The following is a 16,136-nucleotide window of genomic DNA, read 5'->3' as shown; positions in this document are numbered from 1 at the left end:
TATACATCATACAGGGCACTGGGGACCAAGTTAAGGAGTCTCTCCCTTTATCACCCTGTTGCCTCTGTTTAAATGATCTAAAAAATAATAAACTACAAATGTCTAAAGCTTAGAAATAGCAAAGTGAAAGTGTGTTAACCTTCATAATCAGCTATTCATTTATCTGCCTTCCTTCTGAAAGGTACTTCCAGTCCTATGTCAACCAAGCAGACTCCAAGGGAGATTATCATGTTCTTACTTGACCCTGACTCCCTGCTCCCCTACCACACAAAAGGTGCAAACCAGACTAAAACTGAGGTAAACTAGTACCCTCCTAGTCTCTTTTTTTTTTTTTGGGACAGTCTCGCTCTGTCGCCCAGGCTAGAGTACAGTGGTGCGATCAAGGCTCGCTGCAAGCTCCGCCTCCCACGTTCACACCATTCTCCTGCCTCAGCCTCCTGAGTAGCTGGGACTACAGGTGTGTGCCACCACACCCAGCTATTTTTTTTTTTTTTTTTTTTTTTTTTTTTTGTATTTTTAGTACAGACAAGGTTTCACCATGTTAGCCAGGATGGTCTCATCTCCTGACCTCATGATCCGCCTGCCTTGGCCTCCCAAAGTGCTAGGATCACAGGCGTGAGCCACTGCGCCCAGCCCCTCCTCACCTCTTAAAACAACTGGTGATTCAAAGAAAACGTAACTGTCGGGCATGGTGGCTCACACCTGTAATCCCAGCACTTTGGGAGGCAAAGGTGGGTGGATCGCTTGAGCCCGGGAGTTCAAGACCAGCCTGGGCAACATGGCAAAACCCTGTCTCCACAAAAATATACAAAAATTAGCTGGGCATGATGGTGTGAACCTGTAGTCCCAGCTACTAGGAAGGCTGAGGTGGGAGGATCACTTATGCCATGGAGGTTGAGAATACAATGAGCCGCGATTGCACCACTGCACTCCAGCCTAGGCAAAAGAGCAAGACCTTGTCTCAATTAAAAAAAAAAAATTAAAATAAAAAAAGAAAACACACTTTAACATTTTAATTTTCTGAAATTAGAATGAATCTTAAAACTGATGCCAAGTTACAACTGCTACTGGCTGGGTGTGAGTTGTGTTACAGCTGTCTGAACAAGGGCCAATTTTTAAATTGCCACTTTAAATGTCTTCAAAATAATATGATTCTATATCAAAACTAAATTTACTGTATAACAGAAAAGAAGCAAATACAGCCATGGAATATTAGTGAAGTAACTATTCATCATTCAGAGAATGATTCCAAGTGATTTACAGGACCTCAGAAAGAAAGGGGGGAAAAACCACACAAGCCAATGGAGTCTGTTACGGTTTGCTATTGATACTGATACATGACACTGCACAACCCCATATGACCACATGCAGTAGCCCTGAAGTACTAAAAGGGGTTAAAAACTAAACAGCTTATATTGCTCTTAAAATCTTCACAAACATCAAATGACTAATTTTTAAATTGATGACAGAACAATAGAGCATTCTCTTAACTACTGCATCACCAATACTTTGAATGACTGGTGGGGAGAGGGAGGAAGAAAGCACAAGGAGACTTCTATAACGCCAAGTTGAAAAGCGATTTAGAAAAGAGACTCTAAATACCCAGATATCTTAGGACTATCTTAACAAATGTATTTTACTTCTATTTTCATTTTTATACACGCAATAAAAGGATACACTATATAATAAAAATCCATTCTTATTTGCTAAATAAGTTTAAAAGAGCTTTTTAAAAAAATATAAAATAATTCTAACAAGAAAAGCCTGTGCCAGATGCAACGGAGTCTTCTTGGCAGTATTCCTTTCTTTCTCAGTAATGCACAAAATGATTAATCTTATAGTTGACACATGTTAAGATTCAATTAAAATTATGGTACATTTTAATTGAATGTAATGAATGAATGACTTGTCAAGGTAGCAATGATCAGACCCCCGGAAAGGTGCCCACTGTTAAATTAAAACAGGTATCACTGCTTACAAATCAGCCTTATGACCTTTTGTAACATAAATCAATTCAGTGTGTTTTCGAAAAGTATGTGGACCTATCTGGATGACAAATAGAACTGAAGAGACTATATCAACTAGAGCTATAGAGACAACATCAACTGTAATGTTTTTCTTTAATACTAAACATCCTGAAGGCACGGTTTTACCACCATTTTAAGCCCCATCTAGCCAAATGTTTTAAACTCAAACCCGTAAAGGATTCTAGAGCACTGAATAATGGCTCTGCATTTATAAAGCAAGTCAGGATTTAAATCAGACTGCATTTATAAAGCAGGTAAATCTCAACTAAAATTCAAAGTATTTGCTATTTGTGAAAATACTAAATTCATTGTTAGTGATTTAATATTTTCCCCTTTAACTTATTACAAGGCCATCACATATGCCCACATAGGTTCTGCAAAGCACAAAACTCCAGGGTCACTATTAACACAAATGATACAGATGAAGCCCCTACAGGCAGCAGTCTTGAAATATAAACGAAGCCCCAGATTTAAGCAGCATCTAAGGAACAACAAGCAAGGAAATCCTGTTTGGGTCCACTTTATCGTTGCACCTATAAATCTTTAAGTACTGCAAAACTACTACAATGCACAACCATTAAGAGCTCAGAAGATTTTTCACTGTCTTGAGCTGGGAAACCAACTACCATTTACAGCATGGTTTCCATAAGAAAATTATTTCCTAATGTAAAGACTTGTTTTTTTGTTAAGACTGAGTCTCGCTCTATTGCCTAGGCTGGAGTGCAGTGGCACTCTGCACTTGGCTCACTGCAACCTCCGCCTCCCAGGTTCAAGTGATTCTCCTGCCTCAGCCTCCTGAGTGGCTGGGATTACAGGTGTGCACCATCACACCCAGCTAATTTTTGTATTTTTAGTAGAGACGGGGTTTCACCATGTTGGCCAGGCTGGTCTCGAACTCCCAACCTTAGGTGATCCACCTGCCTCAGCTTCCCAAAATGCTGGGACTACAGGCATGAGCCACCGCACCCGGCCCCTAAAGTAAAGATTTCTGAAGAACTCTTAAAAACCTAAGAATATTTTTTTCCTTTCTCAGCGCAAGGTGCCCACAGTTTGCGCTCTTTCTGCTGCTCCCCAGCTCTCAGATACAGCTGACACCATGGATTTTGGAGACCTGAAAAGTCCTGCCGGCCTCCAGGTGCTCAACAATTACCTAGTGGACAAGAGCTACATCAAGGGGTATCTGCCATCACAAGAAGATGTGGCAGTATTTGAAGCAAAGCCTACCGCCTGCTGACTTGTGTCATGCCCTTCGTTGGTATAATCACATCAAGTCTTACGAAAAAGAAAAGGCCAGCCTTCCAGGACTGAAGAAAGCTTTGGGCAAGTATGGTCCTGTGGATGTGGAAGACACTATAGGAAGAGGAGCTAAATAGTAAAGATGATGATGACATTGATCTCTTTGGATCTGATGGGAGGAGAAAAGTGAAGAAGCGAAGAGGCTAAGGGAAGAATGCCTTGCACAATATGAATCGAAGAAAGCCAAAAAAACTGCACTTGTCAAGTCTTCCATCTTACTAGATGTGAAACCTTGGGATGAGAAGACAGTTATGGCAAAATTAGAGGAGTGCATCAGAGGCATTCAAGCAGATGGCTTAGTCTGGGGCTCGTGAACTAGTTCAAGTGGGATACGGAATTAAGAAACTTCAAATACGTTGCGTAGTTGAAGATAAAGTTGGAACAGATATGCTGGAGAAGCAGAACACTGCTTTTGAGGACTATGTGTATGCAGTCCATGGATGTGGCTGCTTTCAACAAAATCTAAACTCCATCGTGGATCATGTCATTTAAATAAAAGCTCAAAAAAAAAAAAAAACCTAAAAATAATAAACCAAGTGATTTAATTATCAAATAAAGAGACCTGCATTACTCAGAACAGTGTTCTCCTCATTCTTCTTCATGATTCAAAGCAGGAAATCGAAGAGGCATGAATGCTGGAGAAATCTAAATTATGCACTTAAAAACACTGTATTCTCTTAATTCTGAGTTGCTCATCCCAGACAGCTCCTTCCAAATCAATTTCAATGAGCCCAGGTTTAATGTATTTACATGTACTGGAGGCATGGTCTTACACTCTGCCTCTAAATTATAAATTAGTTGGAATGGAAACTGTGCATTATTTCTGAATAGTCTTTTCTAAGGATGTAATGAGGTATTCAAAGGAGCTTAGGGCAACATTTTAAACTCCAACTATCCAGATGTTTTCAGTGTAAACTCCTAGAAGACTTGTGACCTTTAGAAAACAGCTCTGGAGGCCGGGTGTAGTGCCTCACACCTGTAATCTCAGCACTTTGGGAAGCGGAAGGATGAAGATCACTTGAGCTCAGAAGCTCAAGAACAGTCTGGACAACACGGCAAAAACCTCACCTCTACACAAAATACAAAACTTAGTCGCGCGTGGTCGTATACTCCTGTAGTCCAAGCTACTTGGAAGGCTGAGGTGGGAGGACTGCTTGAGCCCAGGAGGTCGAGACTGCAGTGAGCCCCTCCAGCCTGGGCAACAGAGCCAGACCCAGTAAGGAAAAGGAAAAGAAAAGAAAAAGGAAAGGGAAAGGAAAGGGAAAAGAAAAGGGCTCTGAGTTTATAAAGCAATTCAGGATTTGAACCAGACTCTGGATGCTCTGCTCCATCATGCTATCCTGCCTCTGCAGACGGTCTTTTGTTGAAACTATGAACTCCCTTTTCCTCCATTACCAGCACTATCCTGGCATTTCTCTGCCCATCTTTATTTCCCTCTAAATTACAGAATGGTAAAGAGGACATGCAGAGAGTAGGAGTGTCATTTTAACAACAGCAATTAAAAATCTGCCCACAAATTTCTAACTGGCCACTGGCTGGGAGAGATGATCCCACCCCTGCAATTAATCACAAATCTGATTTTTCTCTCCCATGACCAATGTGGCATGGGATCAACGACTGATCACATCATCAAGGCACTACTGTTTTCAGTTTACTGGTCAGCCAGTCTCAAAAGCCCAGATCATCTGAAACTCTCTCTACTCCATCCCTTATAGCCAGTCATTTTGTCTCAAATTTAGCCTACTTCTCCTTCAAGATTCCTCTTGCATTCCTCTTTCATTATAGTCTAAACTCTATTAATGCATGTCTGGATTATTATAACAAAAGTTCTCATTCGCTTCCCTGACTGGGCCTCAAGATCAATTTTCCTAAGGCACCTTTCTGATCATGGTCTACACTCCTCTAAAAAAGTCCAATCACACCTACTATGTACCATCAATCTGACAACTCATGCCTCCCTCCCCAACTCAATCTCCTATTGTTTCACCTCCCAACTCAAGGCCAAATGAGAACTTTCTACTGTCCACTGCATTTTCCTTCCTCTTTAGTTGTGCTATGACATACCCTTCCCCCAGAAGCCCGACCTCCCTCCCTTAGAATGGCTCGTACAAAACCAAGGATCTATTCAAACACCCACTCCATAAAATAGTTCCCAAAGCAGTAAAAGCACTGCTCCCTCTGGAAGGGAAAATCTAAAACACAGGATAACATAAAAGGAATGGAATCTACAGGACTGAATGTTGGGGGTATTTTTCAAACATGTATTATAAAGCTTAAAAGGAAGGAGAAAACAGCAAAATGAATTTGGGGGGATGGATACTGAGGATGGTTTTGAACAAAATAAGTGCAAGGTGCTTGAGGAGGTATCCAAAAGACCTAGAGTTGAAGAGTAGTCATAATAGAAAGATACAGATTTAATGGAAGTGAATCCATAAAGTTATAATCAAAAATTGAATCAGGCTACCCCAAAGCAGAAATCTTAAGAACAAGAACAAAGCCTCAGCAATCACTGTACAGGCTGATACAGGAAGAAAGAGAAAGACCACAGAGGTAGAGATCTCTAGCCCAAACCTTTCACTAAACTCAAATTCACTGACTCTAGTTTTCTCCCCCGAGGTACTATTCTCACCACATTACCTATAACTAAAATAGAACCCATACCAACCTCCAAGAAGTTCACAATTCCTCTTGCCTCTCCGCTATTCCCATTTCCTGAGGTAAGCATGTTAACAGACTAGTGTGTATCCCTCCATACTTCACACTCAAACATGTTCATATATATGTGGTGGGGAAAGGAGATTAGCTATTTGCTATTATAAAGCAAGAATCATACTATATACCTTATTCTGAGACAGGCAATTCTCTCAATATATTTGCATGGACAAACTTCTAATAAACAGATACAGAGTTAAGTTGCAGTTTTTAAAAGCTAAAAAGGGCCGGGCACAGTGGCTCATGTCTGTAATCTCAGGACTTTGGGAGGCCAAGAAAGGTGAATCAAGTTGAGGCCAGGAGTTCAAGACCAGCCTGGCCAATATGGTGAAACCCTGTCTCTACTAAAAATACAAAAAATTAGCTGGGTGTGGTGGTGCACGCCTGTAATCCTAGTTACTCAGGAGGCTGAGGCATGAGAATCATTTGATCCCAGGAGGCAGAGGCTACAGTGAGCTGACATCACACCACTGCACTCCAGCCTGGGCAACAGAGCAAGACTCTGTGCCAAAATAAAAAAAAGCAAGCTGTGTAACATTCCATAGAAATGGATAACTTTTACTTTTTTGCCTTTATGAACAATGCTGCAATAAACAACCTTTTATTCATATATTTATGCCTTTATCTCTACTAGACAGAATTCTAAAATCACAGTTGCTTAGTGTATAATATGATTTGTTTACAGAAAATTAAAGTTCACCTAAGTGATAGTCCTCTAGAAAGAGGAACTGGAAGTATGGAGTGGGCAAGATCTATCTTCCATTGAGTTACCTTTTTGTACTTTTGAAATCTTGTCACGTATATTTTAAAATAAATTTTCACCTAGTAGAAATCTCAAATCCTCAAAAGCTATAGGACCTATTTAAAAATTTAAAAAAAAAAAAAACCAACTATTTTATTTATTTATTTATTTTTTAACTTTTATGTTTTTGAGACAGGGTCTCACTGTTACCCAGGCTGGACTTGAACTCCTCAGCTCAAGTAATCCTCCCACCTCAGCCTCCCCAGTGGCTGAAACTATAGGCATGCACCACTGTGGCTTATTTACTTTACTCTTTTTAAAATTTTTAACAAAGGGTATTTGGGGATGGGGAGAAGGGTGTGCTCCCATATGAATCTTTTTTTTTTTTTTGAGACAGAGCCTTGCTCTGTCACCGGGGCTGGAGTGCAGTGATGCAATGTCAGCTCACTGCAATCTCGGCCTCCCAGGTTCAAGCAAGTCTTCTGCCTCAGCCTCCCCAGTAGCTGGGATTACAGGTGCCAAACACCACACCCAGGTAATTTTTGTATTTTTAGTAGAGACAGGATTTTGCCATATTGGCCAGGCTGGTCTCAAACTCCTGACCTCAAGTGATCCACCCGCCTTGGCCTCCCAAAGTGGTGGATTACAGGTGGATTACAAGTGTGAGCCACGGTGACCAGCCTCATCTTGCTTACTTTTTAAACTCCAAACTGCAAAAAGTTAAAAGCCATTACTACTACTGGCCACCTGAAGGGCTGGCCAAAGGATCCATGTCCTAAACTCTCCCAGTCTCAAACTTTTACTAGTAGCCCCAACCTCTTCTACAGAGTAACACATTTCATATACAGAAATATATAAGTAAGAGCAGATTTTCTAAACAAAATCCCATGAAATAATTTCTTTGATCCAGTACAAAAATCTAATGGATACTGCTAATATTATCTGGTAACCCCAACCAGATTACTTGGATGCATTATGAGCAAGGAATACAATGACAACTCCTGCCCTCAAGGCGCCAGTCTAATAAAAAAAACAATGAGTACCACCTGATAAGGACTACAATGAACTATGCAAAGTAAGCTCTGGGAATACTGGGAAGATTATCCTAAAATGAGAAGCATAACACTGAAGATCTGTTGAATTATAATATTTGCTAGCATTTATTGAGAGCTAACTATGTGCTTACTAAGAGTTCAAAGTGCTTTACATGTATTCTTTTAATTTGACATAGATTCTTTGGCCCAATTTTGTAGATGAGGAAATGAGGCACAGAGAAAAGTTAAGCAGCTTGCACAAGGTCAAATCGTATTATAAGGACTCCAAAAACCAGATACTAAGAATGAGGCAGTCTTTAAGGGTAAAGGGGGAGAGGGAGAGGTGCAGGAAAGGGTAAAGGAGAAAGACCTAGGTTCTTTTGGAAGATAATTTGTTCAACAGGCTAAAAAACTAATGTGAAGACTGGTAAAACAGTGGCTACATCACAAAAGTCTTTGCATTTCATATTTCCAGGATAAAATTTGTACTTTAGAAAGATGACTGAGGATAGTTACTTGGAGGAGAATGAATTCGATCTAGTAGGGAAGAGTGAGGTGATGAGTAACTAAACTTCACTAACATGAAAGGATACCAACAACATATTAAGTGTTCAAGGCAAGTTACAGAATACAGAGAATATGATTATATTTAAAACACTTTAAAATACATTGGCTATATATAGATATGCCCCAAAATGTTAATACTTCTAAGTGGTAGGATTGTGGATAATTCTCTTTTCCTATTAAGTTTCTAATTTGTGCATACAACAAAGATGGTAGTGGTACATTTTTTTTTAAGGAAAGTATTTGAAAGTTTCAAATATTAGGCCAGGTGCCGTGGCTCACGACTGTAATCCCAAAGCTCTAGGAGACTGAAGCAGGAGGATTACCTAAGGCCAGAAGTTTGAGATCAGCCTAGGCAACATAGTGAGAGCTCATCTCTACAAAAAAAGTAAAATTTTAATTAGCCAGGTATGGTGCCACTTGCCTTAGTCCCAGCTACTTGGGAGGCTGAGGTGGATGGTTTGAGCCTAGTTCAGGGCTCCAGTGAGCTACGATAGCACCACTACACTCTAGCCTGGGTGACAGCGAGACAGTCTCCAAAAGAAAAAAAAAGTTTCAAATATTTAAGTCAAAAAAGAGAAAGACTGAAAATTCTTCATTGGCTTCAGAAACGAACTCACTGATGACCTGCAAGAATGCAGTTAGGAGTACCGTGGGGGACAAAGCCAGATTTCAATGGAGTGAGGCATGACTGGGAGGTGAGGAAGGGAAGACCACAAATGCAGTCAACTCTTTCAAGAATCTTACATGTGAGGCCGGCACAGGCCCACACCTATAATCCCAGCACTTTAGGAGGCCAAGATGGGTGGATCACTTGAGGTCAAGTGTTCGAGACCAGCCTGGCCATCATGATGAAATCCTGTCTTACTAAATATACAAAACAAAACAAAACAAAATTAGCCGGGCATGGCGGCGGGCGCCCGTGAATCCCAGCTACTCAGAAGGCTGAGGCAGGAGAATCTCTTGAACCCAGAAGGTTCAAGGCAGAGGTTGCAGTGAGCTGAGATCACACCACTGCACTCCAGCCTGGGTGACAGAGCAAGACTCCATTTCAAAACTAAGAATCTTAGCTGTGGAAGGCTGGGTGCAGTGGCTCACGCCTGTAATCCCAGTACTTTGGGAGGCCAAGGCGGGAGGATCACCTGAGGTCGGGAATTCGAGACCAGCCTAACATGGAGAAACCCTGTCTCTACTGAAAATACAAAAAATTAGCCGGGCGTGGTGGCAAAAGCCTGTAATCCCTGCTACTCAGGAGGTTGAGGCAGGAGTATCACTTGAACCTGGGAGTCGGAGGTTGTGGTGAGCTGAGATAGCGCCACTGCACTCCAGCCTGGGCAATAAGAGCGAAATTCCATCTCAAAAAAAAAAAAAAAAACGGCCAGGCGTGGTGGCTTACGCCTGTAATCCCAACACTTTGGGAGGCCGAGGCAGGCAGATCACGAGGTCAGGAGTTTGAGACCAGCCTGGCCAGTATGTTGAAACTCCCGTCTCTACTAAAAATTAAACTCCCGTCTCTACTAAAAATACAAAAATTAGCTGGGTGTGGTGGCGTGCGCCTGTACTCCCAGCTACTTGGGAGGCTGAGGCAGAAGAATTGCTTGAACCCAGGAGGCTGGGTTGCAGAGAGCCGAGATCATGCCACTGCACTCCAGCCTAGGCTACAGAGCGAGACTCCACCTCAGAAAAAAAAAAAAAAAGATTCTTAGCTGTGGGAGAAGAGAAATAAAGTAGAATGGAAAGAAAATTTCCATTTTTTTGTTTTAGATATATCCCCAGTGGAAAATTACTAGCAGAGTCAAAAGGTGAAGAAACAATTCAACAAAAATGTCATGTAAATGAAATCTCTGAGAAGGCAGGAAGTATGAGGGTTTCACAGAACAAATAGAAACAAAAATGACCCCTATCTACTTGTAACCAGAGGAAAGTAGATCCAAATGACTTAGAATGCTTCCAAGGTTATGCAGGGTTTTACTGAAGGGGGTAGGGGAATTTAAAAGGAAATTGAGACCAAGCTAATGCCCATGGCCTGGAATCCCAGCACTGAGGCTGAGGTAGGCAGATTGCTTAAGCCCAGGACTTTGAGACTAGGCTGGGAAACACAGCAAGATCCTGTGTCTACAAAACCTACATAAAAAATAATTTTAAAATAAACCAACAAAAACAAAAATAAAGGAAACTGAGGGGAATCCATCAAACCGATGGCTTCAATCTTTTCAGAAAAGTAGGCAAATGACACAGAAGGTAAGGTAGGGTTTGAGGAAACTAAAGAAATTGATAGCTGCTGTGTTCTATGCTAGAGTTTTTTTTTTTTAATAAACTTGAGAAATAATTACAGATTAAAAAGTTACAAAGATAATACAGAAAGTACCGTCAGTTTCCCCTAATGTTAACAACTTAGGTTACACAATACTTTGTCAAAACTAAGAAACCAACATTGGTACATCACTATTACCTATATTTCAGAGTTTATTCAGATTTCATCAGTTTTTCCAACAACATCCTTGTTCCGTGCCAGTCTCCAATTCAGGACACCTTGTTGCACTTAGCTACAGTATCTCTAAAGACCCAATAAAGATAGAGAAGTGATATGGTTAGGCTTTCTGTCCCCACTCAAATCTCATCTTGAATTGTAATCCCTATAATCCCCATGTGTCAAGGGAGAGACCAGATGGAGGTAACTGAATCATGGGGGCAGTTTCCCCCATGCTGTTCTTATCAGATCTGATGGTTTTATAAGGGGCTCTTCCTGCTTCCGTTGGCACTTCTCTCTCCTGCCACCTTGGATAGAAGGTGCCTTGCTTCCCCTTCTCCTTCTGCCATGATTGTAAGTTTCCTGCGGCCTCCCCAGCCATGAAAAACTGAGTCAATTAAAACCTCTTTCTTTTTTTTCTTTTGAGACGGAGTCTCGCTCTGTCACCCAGGCTGGAGTGCAGTGGCCAGATCTCGGCTCACTGCAAGCTCCGCCTCCCAGGTTCACGCCATTCTCCTCCCTCAGTTTCCCGAGTGGCTGGGACTACAGGCGCCCGCCACCTCACCCGGCCAGTTTTTTGTATTTTTTGTAGAGACGGGGTTTCACTGTGTTAGCCAGGATGGTCTCGATCTCCTGACCTCGTGATCCACCCGTCTTGGCCTCCCAAAGTGCTTGGATTACAGGCCTGAGCCACCGTGCCCGGCCAAACTTCTTTCTTTTATAAATTACCCAGTCTCAGGCAGTTTATTACAGCAATATGAAAATGGGCTAATACAAGAGGGAAGCTAATCTGCAAGGTTGTGGGCTTCTTTCTCCAACGTAGCAGCCTGGGTATGGGGCAGAGAGCCCACAGGAAACCAGGGTTAGGGTTTTGTCAGCACGGTAAAGGGAAGAATAAGAGGCAAAGTAGAGAGTGCTGGCAGAAGTGTGATTTAGACACTACGGGGAAGGGTGTAAAAACAGAAGAGAGTTGACAAATTTAAGATGTTGGTAATGCCAAAAAGCAAGTACAGTAGGAATAAAAATGAATGCACTACTAGAACTGGAGATGAAAGTAAAAGACAAGAAACCAGGAACCTGGGAGGACTGGATGGATCAGCTACATAGACTCTAAAGTAACCTCAGGATAATGGCAGAGAGGAAAATAGAAAAAGCAATGAATCAAAGGGTAAGACCACAGGGTCCTTTTCTGATACTAAGGAAGGGAAGAGAGATGCATTGTCAGACAGCATGAACTTCAGAAGAAAGAGAGTTTTGCACAAAGAGAAAAAATGGCTAACCTGACCATATATGATCTATCACCTAAACTAGAAAATGTATGAAAGGATACTAAGAACTGCACAGAGGAACAGCAGCAAGCTAGGCAGAAGAGCCACACTAATCAAGGAATAGAATGAGCCTGTGAATGGAGAAGGATGAAGACCCTGATTCTGCATCCTGACATATCACAGTGCAAGAAAATCTACTGTTAACCTCAGAGGACTAAAGGGAAGGTAAGATTACCAGGGCAGATGGGCTTCAGTTACCACAAAAAGCCGAAAAACATCTTATGAACACGAGGGAGAGGTTTAACACAAAAATAACATTTCAGAGAATTCAAGAGGAAAGTCTCAGGAATTAAACAAGAGATTTGGTCAAGGGAAGAAACTCTGAGTGTTATGAAGATCAGACTACAAAAAAGGATGAATAAATAGATAGACTCTCATTCTGGACAAGGACAGATGATGACAGGAATGCATCGCATAGTGGAACTGGCAGGTCTCAGGAATTCTGAGAACTTACCCTCACATCTCTGAGGAAGGAGTCGGAAAAAGACAGTGCCTCTGAAGGAATGTGGGCAAAATATTGTTAGTTCTGAGACCACTCTATTAGCATATCTTTCTCATGCTGAAAGCAACTCTGACAGAGAAGATAATCGGGTTCTTCCCTCCCTCTTCTAGCCTTTCCTCTTTGGCTATTCCAACACTACGGATAAGGACTTCAAAGAAAGTTCTATCGCATATTTTAAAGACATGACTTAAAAGCAGCTGAGAGGCAGGGCGCGGTGGCTCATGCCTGTAATCCCAGCACTTTTGGGAGGCCAAGGTGAGTGAATTTCTTGAGGCCAGGAGTTTGAGACCAGCATGGCCAACATGGCAAAACCCGGTCTCTACTAAAAATACAAAAATTAGCCAGTCGAGGTGGTTCATGCCTGTTATCCCAGCTCTTCAGGAGGCTGAGGCAGAATTGCTTGAACCTGGGAGGCAGAGGTTGCAGTAAGCTGAAATCATGCCATTGCACTCCAGCCTGGACAACAGAGTGAGCCTCCATCTCAACAACAACAATAAAAAAATTACACTGTTGGTGGGAGTGTAAACTATTTCAATCACTGTGGAAGACAGTGTGGCAATTCCTCAAGGATATAGAACTAGAAATACTATTTGACCCAGTGATCCCATTACTGGGTATATACCCAAAGGATTATAAATCATGCTACTATAAAGACATGTGCATACGTATGTTTATTGTAGCATTATTCACAACAGCAAAGACTTGGAACTAACCCAAATGTCCATCAATGACAAACTGGATTAAGAAAACATGGCACACATACACCATGGAATACCATGTGGCCACAAAAAAGGATGAATTCATGTCCTTTTTGCAGGGACATGGATGAAGCTGGAAACCATCATTCTGAGCAAACTATCACAAGGACAGAAAACCAAACACCACACGTTCTCACTTACAGGTGGGAATTGAACAATGAGAACACTTGGACACACTGTGGAGAACATCACACACCGGGGCCTGTCATAGGACAGGGGGCTGGGAGAGGGATAAGCATTAGGAGAAATACCTAATGTAAATGACGAGTTAATGGGTGCAGCAAACCAACATGGCACACGTACACCTATGTAACAAACCTGCACGTTGTGCACATGTAGCTTAGAACTTAAAGTATAATTTTAAAAAAAACAGCTGAGAGAATATTTCTACATAACTGCTTTTTCAGACTTTGTCCGTTACTCAAAATTACACATAAGTGACTTCAAGTAATATATTCCTTATGCAATAATACCAATAAGCTGTCTTCTTCAATAAATTGTATCCTTGTACTTGACAGTGAATATTAAGCTAGACTTTTTGTCAACTTCTAAATAACTGAGCTAAATTTAGACCTTACTATAAGTTATTTTATCTGATTATTAGTACAATTATTTTTCTTTTTCTCCCTGTATTTTTCTATAATTTTCATGACTTCCTCTTTAAGACTGTTCATCTCCTCTTTGGGACCTCATCTATCACTTTGTGGGCCTAAGTACATTTTCACAGGAGAAAAAAGAAATCAACCTAGGTCCTTCTTATTGTTGAGTTTACTATAAAGAAAAGACAGACTCTGACCTCTCCCTCTTAGCCTGCCATTTTCTTACAGACTGGCACAGCCTAGAGGAACGAAGCAACTTCTCATCTCAGGAAATCACTTTCAACAAAAAAGGTAGCAAATCTACATAGTAAGTCCCATGTGGGTAAAATCAGCAAGAAGAAGCCAAAGCAGATGCTGAGTCAGACTCCAGCACAGTGTCTGATACTTCAACTTTGACAGTGTTCCCGAATACTGCTTCCCAGAAGTCTTGAAGACACCACTATTTCACTAAGAACTCAAAACATACATACCTTTGAAAATCCCCTGGATCTTTATTATAAAAATTATGTGGCCAGCACGGTGGCTCACAACTGTGATCCCATCTACTCGGGAGGCTGAGGCAGAAGAATTGCTTGAACCCAGGAGACAGAGGTTGCAGTGAGCTGAGATCACGCCACTGCACTCCAGCCTGGGCAAAAAAGCAAGACTCCGTCTCAAAAGAGAAAAAAAAAAGTGCTACTACAAATCTCTACTTCCCAGCTACACAAAACTTACCCAGAAAAAAATATGGTGAAATTTGGGATGGAATCCAGCCAGTACTATGTATAGTCTGCCACAAGACTAACACAGAATGAATACCAAGGAACCTGAATCTGCCCCCATTCCCATTCCCTACCTACGTTTTTCCAAAAGCTGAAAAAAGACCAACTCCTCTAGCACTCTCTACATATACTAAACAAATTAGTAGTTCTGTCCCCACTACAGCAGTCAGTGACTTTTAGTTTAGCCAGACATGAATTAAGATAACACAAGATTAATAACTTTATTAGTGCAAATTAGTTCAACTACCTCAAAAAAATTGGCAATATCCATTAAATCTAAACTGTATGCCTACCCTGTGATCCCATAACAAACTGCTACACATACGCCCAAGGAAACTGAAGTTCTATTTCTACCAAAAGACAAGAGATTCATAGTAGCTTTATTTATAACTGTCAAAAACTGACATTTGGGTATTACGTCCATCAATGTAAACGTACATCAACAGGTAAATCAATCTGCAGTATACTCACATAATGAAATATTACTCAGCAATTTTTAAAAAAGAACCAGTCGGGTGTGGTGGCTCACGCCTATAATCCCAGCACTGCGGGAGGCTGAGGTGGGAGGATCACGTGAGGTCAGGAGTTCCAGACCAGCCTGGCCAACAACGGTGAAACCCTGTCTCTACTTAAATTACAAACATTAGCTGGGCAAGGTAGTGGGCACCTGTAATTCTAGCTGCTCGGGAGGCTGAGACAGGAGAACTGCTTGAACCCAGGAGGCAGAGGTTGTAGTGAGGTTACAGTGAGCCAAGATCATGCCATTGCACTCTAGCTTGGGCAGAGTGAGACTTCGTCTCAAAAAACAAATAACAACAAAAAAAATTACTGATATTCACAATGATACTGCGAAATCACCCAGATACCATGTTTAGAAAAACAAGCTGGCTAGGAAAAAATATATACTGTATGATTCCTTTTATGTGATGTTCAAGAAGAGTACTATGGTTTGGGTATTTGACCCCTACAAATCTCATGTTGAAATCTCATCACCAACGCTGGAGGCAAGGTCTAAGGGGAGGTGTCTGGATTATGGGCAGATCCCTCATGAATGCCTTGGTGCCACTCTCACAGTAATGAGTGAGTCCTTACTTGATTTGTTCCCAAGAAACCTAGTTGTTAAAAACAGCCTGACACCTCCCTCCTCTCTCTCTCTCTTGCTCCCCTCACCATGAGATCTAAACAAACTGGCTCCCCTTTGCTTTCCACTATGAGTGGAAGCAGCCTGAAGCCCTCACCAGAAGTAGATGTTTCTTGTACTGCCTACAGAACCATGAGCCAAATAAACTTATTTTCTTTATAAATCACCCAGCCTCAGGTATTCCTTTATAGCAACACGAACA

General features: G+C 41.5%; 1 protein-coding gene and 1 pseudogene across 7 annotated transcripts in view; one reads left to right on the top strand and one right to left on the bottom strand.

Moving 5' to 3' along the window:
• Positions 1 to 16,136, bottom strand: part of GIGYF2 (GRB10 interacting GYF protein 2) — a 164,361-nt gene that overhangs the window by 127,249 nt on the left and 20,976 nt on the right. The window lies entirely within an intron of this gene.
• LOC140712617 (elongation factor 1-beta pseudogene) lies at positions 2,702 to 5,756 on the top strand (annotated as a pseudogene).

This window comes from Chlorocebus sabaeus, chromosome 10, assembly GCF_047675955.1.
Source record: "Chlorocebus sabaeus isolate Y175 chromosome 10, mChlSab1.0.hap1, whole genome shotgun sequence".
Classification (NCBI taxonomy): Eukaryota; Metazoa; Chordata; class Mammalia; order Primates; family Cercopithecidae; genus Chlorocebus; species Chlorocebus sabaeus.
The sequence above is the reverse complement of the archived record's forward strand: the minus strand, read 5'-3'. Positions and strand labels throughout refer to the sequence as shown.